The sequence below is a fragment of the Panthera pardus genome, unplaced genomic scaffold (genome assembly GCF_024362965.1).
Source record: "Panthera pardus isolate Hobbes unplaced genomic scaffold, ASM2436296v1 HiC_scaffold_15, whole genome shotgun sequence".
Classification (NCBI taxonomy): domain Eukaryota; kingdom Metazoa; phylum Chordata; class Mammalia; order Carnivora; family Felidae; genus Panthera; species Panthera pardus.
The window spans coordinates 12,275,099-12,287,719 of record NW_026526710.1 but is presented as its reverse complement, the minus strand read 5'-3'; the positions used below and the strand labels follow the sequence as shown (position 1 = coordinate 12,287,719).

The 12,621-nt window shown below is 54.1% G+C and overlaps 1 protein-coding gene across 3 annotated transcripts in view; it reads left to right on the top strand.

The window, feature by feature from the left end:
- The first annotated feature begins 3,403 nt into the window (after nt 1-3,403).
- The window catches only part of CMKLR1 (chemerin chemokine-like receptor 1), a 49,042-nt gene continuing 39,824 nt past the window's right edge, over nt 3,404-12,621 (top strand). Inside the window, exons 1-2 of one of the 3 annotated variants that reach the window (XM_019467228.2) lie at nt 3,404-3,551; nt 5,141-5,195. The gene's annotated coding sequence lies outside the window, so the exon portion shown is untranslated. Of the gene's footprint in view, nt 3,552-4,388; nt 4,884-5,140; nt 5,196-5,289; nt 5,412-12,621 lie in introns of those variants that run through there. The other 2 variants (XM_019467227.2, XM_019467232.2) reach the window with 2 other exon arrangements.

Sequence of the window (12,621 nt, the reverse complement as noted above, 5' to 3'; positions counted from 1 at the left end):
GCTCTGATTCCCTGCCTTCCTCCTCTGAAATGCTCGGATTACTCTAGGTCCACCTGGGTAATCCTGGATAATCTCCCCATCTCACGAGTCACCGGAGCAGCGAACCTACCAGAGACGATGAACGCCTCGCCCAAGGCCACACGGCTGAAATGGAGCTCTCATTCCGGTATGGTCTGTCTACCTCTTAAAGTCCAAAGTAGACACAGTTTGGATTTATAGGGAATCCTTTGTGTCACAGAAAGCGTCTTCCCGGGCCTCCTGTGGTCTGAGAGCCTCTCTGGCGAACCTAGTTCTGCAGCTGTTAATCGGAACAAGGAAACCATCTGCTTTAACTAGAGCGTTGAGAATCTGTGAACACTAAAAATCAACCCGGAAACATACCAAGGGCTGTGGGAATTAAGATAGAAGTTTATCGAGGGCTGCCTGGGTGGCTCAGTCGGTCACGCGTCCAACTTTGGCTCGGGTCACGATCTCATGGTTCGTGGGTTCAAGCCCCGCCTTGGGCTCTGTGCTGACCGCTTGGAGTCCGGAGCCCGCTTAGGATTCTTTGTGTGTGTCTCTCTCTCTGCCCTTCTCCTGCTTGCAATCAGTCTCTCTGTGTCTCAAAAAAAAAAAAAAAAAAAAAGCCCAAAAGACATTAAAAAATAAATTTAAAAGATTTGTTTATCTATACTAGGGTCAGCCAACACATGGGATAAGATAAGGCAGAGCTGGCACCAGCCCCCCAGCCTCCGCGGCCAGTGGGATGGGCTTTCGTTGGAGGACAGAGTGGGATGAGAAAGTGGGACCCTTCCTTTAGGTGCAAGGTAGGCGCTGCCAGTGGGTGACGGTGCTCTTTCCAGCCAGTCCTAGATGCGGCCTCACGTTTCCTTTAACACAGAGCTCCAGGACTCCAGGGTCAACCAACTGGATTTGGGTAGAAGATGAAGCTTGACCCGCCATCTTGGAACCACACAGTTTCCAAGGGGATAAACAGAGGCTTCTTTGCCACCACCTCTCTCGCAGGTCCCAGGATCCTGATGTTAGGCCTTAGATTTCAGAATCCTATTTAAAAGCAACAACAACAAACAACTCCCCCCCCCCCTTCCCCAACCCGCAACGCTTTTTACTCCGAGGAAGAAATGACCAAACTCCTCAGCCACGTTCAGAATGGTGGCCAGAGACCTGTGGCTTCTAATTGGCCGGGGTCAGCCGGACTCCTCTGACTTCTCACTGGGGGTCCGTGTGGGGCTGTGTGCTCTGACCTCTACCTTGGGCTTGGGGTGGGGGGCTCCGCTGGCCTGAAACCCGGAGTCCTCGCTCTGTCGGATCTCCCAGCCGATAAAACCCAAACCTCATCACAGCCTGGGGTTGGCTTGGGAGGTGAGAGGCGTCCAGGGGACGTGCATTAAGGGCGTCCAACATCCAGTGAAGGAGGAAGAGGCAATTTCCATAAATCCATCCAGAGGCTGGGTTCACCGGGCTCCGCTCCCCCTCCGGGATATCCTGGATATCCTGAGTGTTCCAGATCTTCCTCAGAGGTTGCCTCCCTGTCTCCTCTCCCTCCTCCCCCTCCTTCTCCTTCTCTGCCCCTCCCCCTCCATCTCTCTCTCCTCTCCCTGTCTCCTTCCCCTGTCCCATCTCCCTTCTCCACTCCCTCCTCCTCTCCCTCCCCCTCCCCCCTCTTCCTCCTCCCCCCTGTCTCCTCTCCCTCCTGCACTTCCTCCTCCCCTCCCCCTCCTCTCCTCCCCCCTCCCAGTCCCCCTCAGTCCCCAGCAGATGAGGAAACTATGGCTATGAGAGGAGAGAGGACATGCCTCAGTCACACAGCTCACGGTAGGAGAGAGGGATTCAGTCCAATCTGCTCTGTCTGATTTCAGGGCCCCTGCTCTTAACCACCATTCCGGAGACTGACAAGGTAACTCGTTCCGGGATCCAGGATTTATTCCTACCGGAAATGTCCGTATGGGTGGTTTTCAAACTTGAGCAGGATCAGTATCCCCTGGTGCCTTTCGAACACACAGCTCACGGGGCCCAGCCTGCCGAGGTTCTGCTTCCCCAGGGCTGCGGACGGGCCTGGCTTGCGAGCTTGCATTTCTAACAAGCTCCGCAGCAAGGCAGCAGCGGCTGGTCCAGAACCCGTACTTTGAGAAGCACCGGTCTCTGTTAATGACAGACCTTTAGGTGGTGATGTACGGGACACACAGCATCTGTACTGCGTTGTGGGAATATCCTCACCTTTGGACCAGGATGCTCTGGGGCTGCTGCTCTGCTGGTAACTGCTGGGTGACCTTGGAGGCATCCCTTGCCTTCTCTGGGCCCAATGGTCCCATCTGTACAGTAAAGGCGTGGATGAGACGCTCTAAGTCCTCTGGGCAAGACTGGCAGAGCGGGGAGGAGAGAGGTTTGGAGTCAGGCTGGGTCTGACTTCTGACTCTAGGATGCTGTGTGACTTTGGACAGTGACTTAACCTCTCTGTGCTTCCAGTTTGTATCTAGGGAATGAAAGAGACGGTCGTTTCCAAGTGTCAGTCTCACTGAACTAACAGTCGAGGATCGTAGGGAGAGGAAGGAGAGGTTCTACGGATGGTCAGATGGTGAAAGACGTGTTCCCACACCTGCCCAAGCCTCTGCCCCTCCCTCCCTCTCTCCTTCTCTCTCTCCCCTTCTTCCCTCCCCTTTCTCCTCCCCTTCTCTTTTCCTTTCTACACAAGTTATTTTTGGTAGCCTTAGCTATGGGATCACACAGATCTGGGTTCGAGCAGGCCTCCGTCGGCCCCATCTGGGTGCTCTTCGCGAAATAACTCCTCCCCGGGGCCCCAGCATTCTCACCTGTAACATGAGATGTCACACGCGTTGCTGGAAGTTTGCGTGCCTTGCTCCAGAGAAAGCACCTGACACAGGGCCATGCACAAAGTGGGCACTTCTGTTAGCTCTTTAGTCTGGGGGCCAAGAGTCCGGGCTGTGGAGCCAGTCTGGTTGGATTCCCAGCTCTCCCACCTATCAGCTGTGTGGCCTAGGGCAAGTGACTTAACCTTTCTGTGTCCCAGTTTCCTCATTGGTAGAAGGAGGGCAGGAACAGTACCTACTTGGCAGGGTTGTCCTGAGAATTAAGTAGCCAGAGACTAACCCGCTGCCTGGTTGTCTGCTAATCTTGTTTATTCTGCTAATGATGCAGACAAGGAGTCAGGCACTTAGCTCTGCGGACAGAGCAGGGGACAAAAATGTAGTTCCTTCCCCAAATGAGTTTCCAGTATAAGGGAGAGAGACCCCCTAACAGGAAAGGGCAACGGGCACCACTGTGGATAGAAAGGGAGCCCAGGGGCCCCCCAGGGGCAGGGAAGGCTTCTGGGAAGCTGGTCTCCAAGCCGAGACCTGAAAAGGGACCAGGAGACCCTCTGAATAATAAGTGTGTTTGCAGGAATTCAACTTAAGAAGACAACTGGACAAGTGTGATTGGTGTATTTATTATAGTCAACAAGTTGGAAATGACCTGACCAACCACCAAGAAAGTATTGATGAAAGGAGCCAGTGCATCAATTGATCGAAACAATGAACAGCTATTGAAACAGGGTAAGATGTCCACGCACACACACACACACACACACACACACACACACTCACACACCTATCAGGGAATGAAAAAGCAGGTTACGCTATGGTACACGGAATGTGACCGAGCCATTTGACATTTATATATAGAATGTATATGTGTGGGTTCATACCAAAATGGTAGTGATATTTATCTCTGGGGAGAAGGGTTTGGGGATGAAAGCAGGATTTACGCTTATGTATTTATTTATTAGTGTTTATTCATTTTTGAGAGAGAGCGTGAGCAGGGGAGCGGCAGAGGGAGGGGGACGGAGGATCTGAAGCGGGGTCGACGCTGACAGCAGAGAGCCCAACGTGGGGCCGTGAGATCATGACCTGAGATCACCCAGGCGCCCCGAGCAGGATGTACATTCAAACGACGCAGGCTTGGAACTTACTGACAAAAGTTCTGCTGCATCTCGGGCAGACGGCTCTCCAGAAACGGCCCATCGATGCCTATGCCAACCACGTGGAAGATTTTTGCTGGCCCTGTAACATTTGCTAAAACTGAACAGAAAACATTTTAACCTGTGTTCATTTGATACTTAAAAAAAAAAACAACAAAAAACCTCATCGCTGTTTTCATTTCCAAAAAAAAAAAAAAAAGGAAAGAAAGGAAAAAGGGAGCTGAAGGTCATCAAGCCTCAGCTCAGGCCAGGAAGGGCATCCCGGTGGGCGGAGGGAGGCGGTGGCCCAGCCCGGTAGGGCATCCGGCAGGCGGCTCAGCTCCGAGGCCCTTTGTAGGGAGCAGCCGGGCTGCCTGGGGCTTCCATATGCTCCTGGTTTGTGCTCGGGATGGTGGGCACCACTCCCGGCAGCGGGTCGTCCCCAGCAGGCCTCGCCACCAGCCACCACCCACAAGCCCGGTCCCCCGCTGGCAGGCAGGGGCAGCCTCCCCTGGCGGTCCCCGCTCCCCGCAGCTGGCCGCCCCCGCCCTCGGCCAGCCCAGTTTCCTGCCCCTCCCTCTCCCTCTCTCCTCCCTCCAGCTGTTTCTCTGGCAGAGCTCTGTCCCATTCAGGACAGCAGCCCCAGCGAGAGAGCGCGCGCCAGGAGCTCGGGACTGAATGAGGTCTCCCGGAGGGCCTCCTGAGGGATGAGGGGGTTCCAGAGGAGGCTGTGACCTGGGCGGGGGGAGGGTTCCAGGAGATCTTGAACGAACGAACGGACGGACGGCTTTCTGGGCTGACAGCCACAGCCAGAGAACGAGGTGATTGAGAAAAAGAAGTCCGGCAACACGGGTCCCCTGCCCAGCGTTCAGTGCCCCGAAGTCCAGGGGGGACCCTTGGGAGGACCTGGCCGGAAACCAGCCACAAGGTATCACGCTTGGCTTTGACATCCTCTGGAGGGCTCAGGAAAGGGGGCTCCTAGGAGAGAGAGGAGGCCCGTGGCTCGGCGTGAAATTTCACTTTTGTCAAAATGCAAACAGTCCTGTGATGATTTTCAGATTTTCACGCGCGCTCGTTGTGAAACATAGCGGGGTCAGCGTCTCTCCTTCCTGACTCTGCTAACGCTCACGGCAAGGCCACGCCGCGGCGGGAGCTTCCATTTGACAGGTTGTCTTCGTTTTCCAGGTGAGGACACCGAGGCTCAGAGAGGGCAAGCCACTGGCTCAGGGCTGCAGAGACGGTAAGCCGGCGCTGGGGCTGGGGGGACCCGAGATCGGAACCAAATGAGCGTCTGCACGGCTCTCCTCCCCCGCGCCCGGGCTGGACTCTTGGTATAGACTCAGGAGGAGGGCCTCACCCAGGGGTGGCCTTCTCAGTGGCTCTATCACTCACACCCTCGCTCGCTCACTAATTTACCTCTGCTGTTTGTCGAGTGCCTACGATGTAGCAGACGCAGGTAAGTATACACCCGGCGTCTCGTGGGGTAACCTACCTCGTCCTTGACCCCGGACTGTCAGCTTCGAACCACAGTCCTTCAGTGCGCCTCCCGAGGACGGCGCGGAAAACGCGTCTTGGGCTTTATGTGACCATTCCTCGCGGCGGTTGCTTCTTTCTTCTTTCCTCCTCCTTCTTTTTTTCTGTCCTCACAAACAGGGCTGTGAGGGCCACTCTTGCGCGACACCTTTGTGTGTGGGTCCTGTGGATACTTTTCTCAAAGGCTAAATTGCTGAGCCCACGGTCTGCCGGGTTTTGAGGTTTGTGAGGCTTCTGGTGAGAATTCTATCTGGCCGCCTTCCCCCTTACTTCGCCCTGTTGAGGCCGATTATTCCTGACAGTCTTACTGTTCACTTTTTATGATTGTGTGGTCCCACTTGTTTCCTGCTGGCATGCTTCCCTTTTGTTGGTATCTGAGAGTTCTTCGCATACGAAGGATACGGACCCTCTGGCCGTGCTGTGGAACGTGCCCCACGCCCCCCCCCCCCCGCTTCCAGACTAGCGCACGGGTGGTGCTACCATTTACTTATTTATTTTCTAAGCTTCACTTATTTCTTTTGAGAGAGAGAGAGGGCACGAGTGGAAGAGAGGCAGAGAAAGAGAGAGACAGAGAGGGAGAGAGAGAATCCCACGCAGGTTCTGCACTGTCAGCACAGAGCCTGACGTGGGGGATCGAACTCACGAACCGTGAGATCGTGACCTGGGCCGAGATCGAGAGTGGGACCCTTAACCCGACCGAGCCACCCAGGTGCCCCGGTGTGCTACCGTTCACGTGAGTTCGCTCTAAAGGCTAGCTTCGGGCGCAACGACAAACCACACGCTATAATCACGGAACTGCTGTTTGATGTAAGTCTGATCACTCAGACCGGCCTGTGGTTCAGATAGGCCAGCGAGGAAGTGGCCAGCCGGGCGTCGGGTCTGTCTTCCTTTTTCCATCAAGAGGTCTGGCCGCCAACTTCCTACTCGGCGGCCCCTACCTCCTTTTGAAGCCAGATCTTACCTGCGGTTCTTGCTCTCTCCCACTCCCTGCACACTCACTCAAAGGAGAGGCTCGTCCAGATGCCTCATTTGCTGAGGTGAATGTGATTGGCTAATCCAGCCCTCTGGGGGTGGGAGGAGGGCCACCTGGCACTTTCTCCATAAAAGAAGGCTTAACTGTCACCAGGGATGCTTAGGTGGTGGGGTGCCAAGCATAAGAAGCCTGTGGGTAGAGTTCTCTCTTGGTACCCGGGAACCTTCTCTGCCACAACTTCGCGGACTAGGTGAACTCGACTTTGGCAAAGTCACTCCTCTCTCTGGCTTGACCCCTTCGGAGAGATTCCTCTCTCAGGGCCCAGCTTCCTCTGTCTCCCCTGCTAACCTGGGGGCTCCTTGAGGCCAGACTCGGGGTACTTTTCTCTCTGTATCCTCAGTCCTCTGCACCAGCCCTAGTGCACGGTAGATGCTCGGTAAATGTTCATTGAATAAATAAAGTGACCAGGCCTCGGTTTTACCATCTGTAAAATGGGATTGGGAGAGTCAAAGGCTCATCCCTTCGGTGTTTACTTAACTAACTCCTCTCGGTTTGCAAACCACTTTACTGCCGTGATTTTCTTTCTTCTTCTTTTCTTTTTCTTTTTTTTTTTTTTTTAGTATTTTTAAATGTTTATTTATTTTGAGAGACAGAGATAGAGTGTGAGTGGGGGAGGGGCAGAGAGAGAGAGAGAGAGAGAGAGAGATTGAAAATCCCAAGCAGTCTCCTCACGGTCAGCACAGAGCCCGACACGGGGCTCAAACCCACGAAACCGTGAGATTACGACCTGAGCCGAAATCAAGAGTCAGATGCTCAACTGACTGAGCCACCCAGGCGCCCCACTCCCATGATTTTCTTGAATCCTCACCGTGGCTGTGTGACAAAGATATTATGAACATGCCCATTTTACAGATAAGGAAACTGAGGCCTAGAGAGGGGTTCCGACAGGAGACCTCCATGAGAGGCACCAGCACGTCGTGGCTGTGGAGCTGGTTCTTTTGGGTGAGTTCGAGCCTGGCCTGCCCCCTGCCGGCTGAGCGACGTGGAACGAGTTCCCTGTATGCGCCTCGTTTCCTCGTCTGTGAAATGGGAATATTATAAAGATGAAACGGGATCACACACGTGGAGCACTTAGCAGACGGCCTCTTGCGTCCCAAGGTGCTCTGTAAACATCAGCTATGGTTCTGTTATCACTTCTAGGCCACCGTGCCGTCTAGACCTTTGCCACCCATCTGAGCCGAACAGAAATGGTTATTGATGTCTTTACCAGCGGATTAGCAATGCTCAGGTTCCCGTCCGAGTACAAAAATACTAAAAGCCTATTTCGCTCTCTTTGGGCTACGCTGCGCGAGCGTGGTTCTTACCGCCAGGAACTACTGCCAGCTTCAGGGCTGCAAAGCAGACTCGGGGCTTCTCAAAGTGCCATCGTGGGAATGTTGGCATCAGAAGAATCATGAATAATATGATTCCTGCAGAATAATCATGAAGATTTCCTGAAGCTCCGGTTTTTCGAGTCGGAATCTCTGAGGGTGAGGTGGGGGGGGGGGGTTCTTCCTTGCACCAGCCTCCACCCCCCCCCCCCAGATGATTCTGACGCCTCCCAAAACTTGAGGGCCCCCGAGCTAGAGTGTGTGAGCATCGTTTCTTTTTTTGCCTTTTGTCCAGGTCTCTGGGTTGTTTATCGCAGACACTGAGGTTCATGTTTTTCCCTTTCTAAGCAAATATCTGTGTACTTCTGTGCGTTTTCATGTCCTGCGTCAGCTGTTGAGGCCGGGAGGCATGGCGCAGAAGAAGTGAAACTTTATTTTGTAGTGCCGCGGAAAGTCAGAGTGTGCTAGCAATCACCCAGCGTGTGGGCTTTGGAATTATTTTAAGCCACCGAACTCTCTCCCTCCAATGAAAATACACGGAGGACTGCAATCTGAAAACAGATAACAGACGTGTTAGGCTAGCCGAAACAGAAGTGGGGGACTCGCCGAAACTCTTGGAGCTTGGTGGCGCGGGTTGAAGCCGGCAAATCTCCTCCAAACTAAGAGACCAACGTTCTTGAACATTGTGGGATTGGCCGCATGGGCTTAGACAAGGTACTCTCACCCTCTGGCCATGACCGTCTCATTTGTGAACAAGGAGGTTGAGCGTTGCACCCGTCGGGGTAGTAGCTGCTGGAATACGTAGACGCAAGCACGTGAAATGGCTCAAACAGAACAGACGTTTACTATGAGGCGGGTGCTTCTGCACGGGGACGGCCCTCTTCCGTGCACGTCCCTACGGTCCCCTTGGACATCACCACTGATGGAAGAAAGCATGGACGTAGCACGTTTACTTCTTCAGTGCCTGCTGCCACACGAGAGGACGAGTCATGTGGCCGATCTAGTTGCAAAGGAGGCTGGAAAATAGAGTTCTTGGCAAGGCGACTCTTTCCCGATGTCAGCTGTATGGTGTTCCGGGGGGGGGGGGGGGGTGGATTTTTGCGGACAGCTAGTTGTCTCTGCCCCAAATATGGTGACCTCTGGGGTCTCTTCCACGCTCTGATTTTAAGTCTAAATTCTCACTCCCATGGCGTCAACACGGTGATGTTGCTCCACAAATACTTTCCTGCCCTCAAGATAATCCCCATCAGATATACTGAGTAAACCCCCACATTCCAGCCCAGTAAAGGCGGGTTTCCCTGGGACTCAGGCGACAGCGATTCTCCCTCCCTCCTGGAGAAAGCAAACAAGGACAGTTGTCCTGAGCACAGCACCCTTCACTGAGCCAAAGGCTTTCAGATCCAGTATCTTCCTGCATCCCCCTCCCAGCCCCACCTGGAAAGGCTTCACGATACTCGTCCCCGTCTTATAGACGAAGAAGGAGAAGATCAGAGAGGTAGAGGGTCTCGCCCAAGGTCACACGCGTCGGCTGGGATTTGAACGGAGAAAATCCCAGTCCCGTCCTAGGGTCGCGTCGCACGCCGGATGCGTGCGCGTGCGAGCACGTATGCGTGCGTGTGCGTGCGTGCGTGCGTGTCGTTCGGGCAGGGGCGTTCCTCGGGCTGTGTTCCCCCGGGTCTGGGCATCCGGAGGTGGGAGTACAGGAGTCATTGTCCGTATCCCTAGAATGGTCCAAGCTTGCTGGTCATGAGGCAGCCGGGTGGGTGTCCTGGCCTGGAAAGCCCGGCGTCACTGAATGTCACAGCCACCGACCGACCAGAGAAAAGGGGAGGGGATAGCGTGCGAGGATTGGGCCAGGCACATAGTGGGTGCTTGGGGACAATCTCCCGCGTGAATCAGCCTAGGGAGAGGTGGCAGCCATAGAATGGAATTAGACCCAGACTCTGTGCTTGAGGCCCTTGGGGGAGGGGAGGCAAGCTAGTAACACGCTCTTTTATTTATTCCCCCAACAAACTTTTATTAGCACCTGCTGTGTGTCTGGCACCGTCTTGTAGTGATGGGCACAACGTGATAGAGGAAGCAGGATTTCTTGCCCTGCTGGGTGGTAATTCTACACGGTGCTGTCACAGGAAGACAGAATATCTGGTTGGCATCAGTTGATGGAATAACATGGTCACAGACTCCACAGCCCGTGGCTCTAGAGTTCAGATAACATCTCTGTCCCCTAGCCTCCTGTCACCTCAGCATCCCCATCCGTAAAGTGGGTACCCTCTTCATGCCTCCTTCACAGCCGTGGCAGGGGATAAAATGGGTTCATATACACAAGGCACAGTACAGCGCACGGTCAGCTCAGGGAAGACATTTCTACTTTTATCCCCCGGAAGGTGGGCATTGGAGTTCGCCCTCGCGTGTCTGGGTTGACGTGGGAGTCTGGCGCCGTGCGATCTTGGGTCCCCGGGCTGGAAAAGATCATTTGGGCCCGTCTCCTGGCTTCGTGCCTCGCCCCGTGGAGAAGTCCCGGGCTCGGGTGGGGGGTGGGGGGGGGGGAGCTCAGGCCTCGTTCCATCCACCACGGACACTCTGTAAACTTGGAAGTACCAGCAGCTGACTCAGCAGGGGGGTCAGCTGCAACGTAGGCAGCCTGTGGGAATCGGTTCTGCTTTCTTGAGGTTCACAACTCGGGTCCTCTGATCCCAGCCCTGGGGGAAGCTCTTGTGTAAGGAGGCGGCTGGGTAGGGCTGTTGGTGCAAGACCCAGTGACTCCTACATTTTCCTTCTGAGAGTCGGGGGCCAGGAGACAATAGAGCTCGGTCTGGCACCAGCCACCTGGGCGAGCTCAGCTAAGTCCATCCCTGTCGAGTCTCCGTGTCCCCCTGTCTCAGAGGGTGGAGAGTGTGTCTGCAGTGCTCAGAAGATGATCAGGGGTGGTGTTCAAGGGCAGGGGGCCATTCAGAACGCACCCGTCCCTGGTTATCCGAATTTGCTTGAAGGGTCATCAGCATCTGTGAATTCTTGAGTCTGAGAGGAAGAGCTCAAATAACCAGCGTATGAGTTTCTCGTTGCTGCTGTAACAACCTCCACGAACCTAGTGGCCTAGTAACACATGTGTTCCCTTCCAGTCCGGAAGGTCAACAACAGGTTTCACTGTGCTAAAAAGCGAGGTGTTGGCGGACCTGTGCTCCGTTCGGAGGCTCCGGGGGAGAATGCAGCCCCTTGTCTTTTTCCAGAGCCCAGAGGCTGTTCACACTGGTGGGTTCATGGTCCCTTTCTCCTTCTCCAAAGCCAGCAGCAGCGGGTCGAGTCCTTCTCACATCGTATCGCTCCGATTTTCCTGTCTCCCTCTTTCAGTTTGAAGGACCTGTGCGAGGACCCTGGATAAATCTCCCCCATCTCATGACCCTTGACTCAGTCCCATGGGCAAAGCCCCTTTCTCCGTGTCAGGTAGCATACTCTCAGGTTCTGGGAGATTGGACATGGGCATCTTTGGTGTGGCGGGGGTAGCATTATTCTGCCCGTCACGGTGAGGGATATCTCGAACGCTGATCTGTGTCTCTTTGTTTCCTAGATTTGGAAATTCAGAGTTCAGATGGCCACTGTTAGAGTTACAGCTGACCCAGCAGGGCGCTGGCCAGTCAGAGCAGATGTGGGCGTGAACAGCCCATGAGGCTGTACCCAAGCGTGTGGGTGATCATCAGGCCCGACGAAGGCCCCAGGCTTTGGCGTCATTCAGACTGGATTCAAATTCCTGCCCCACTACCTACAAGCCCTGTTGCTCTGAGCAAAGTGAGTTTCTCATCTATGAAACGAGACGGCAGTATGCCCTCGATAGGGTGGTTGTTAGGAAGAAATGAAGGTGCCCAAGTTAAGCGTGGAACATGGTGGCTGGAACCTGGTAAAGGGCTCCCCATGAACCAGCGATCCTCCTGGTGGTTGAGCCTCTATGTCAGACCCTAGTGATTTCTAGACATGAGAACTCTTCTGTTTCTGCCCCATGCTGGGGAGAAGGGCCGAGCCTTGCTCGTGGGCTGTGTGTACCCTTGAAGAAAGGCGGCTCATGGTTGGGAATGTGTGGGTGCCAACCTGCGGGGTCCTGCTCCAGATGCCCAGCCAGGCTTGTGTTCAACTAGAAGGTTCTCAGGATCTGAGGTGGCTCAAGGGAGGGGCTCTCTCGTCCCCTCAGCTGCAAGACCTTGCAACTTCCTGTTCTGCCGTTCTCCCCATGTGTCTCAGTTTCCAACAATACTCTCTCTTCCTGAGCTTCTCTTTCTGCTTCTGGCTCTGCTGAGGACTGCCCGACCCTCTCTGCGTCGCCTGTTTAAACATCTTAAGAGGGATCATCTGATTTGTTTAGTCCTAGTGGGGTTCAGGTCTGATAGATTGATCCCCTCTCAATCTGGAATGTTCATGTCCAACAGGCCCAAGAAAAATCTTTTTTTTTTTTTAAATGATTTATTGTCACGTTAGCTCACCTACAGTGTATACAGTATGCTCTTGGTTTTGGGGGTAGATTCCCGTGATTCATTATTTACATACAACACCCAGTGCTCATCCCAACAAGTGACCTCCTCAATGCCCATCACCCATTTTCCCCTCTCCCCTGCCCTGCCCCCCCCTTTCTCTGTATTGAAGAGTCTCTTATGGGGTTTGCCTCCCTCTCTATTTGAAACTACTTTTTCCCCTCCCCTCCCCTATGGTCTTCTGTTAAGTTTCTCAAGTCCCACATATGAGTGGAAACATGATTTGTCTTTCTCTGACCGACTTATGTCACTCAGCATAACACCCTCTGGTTC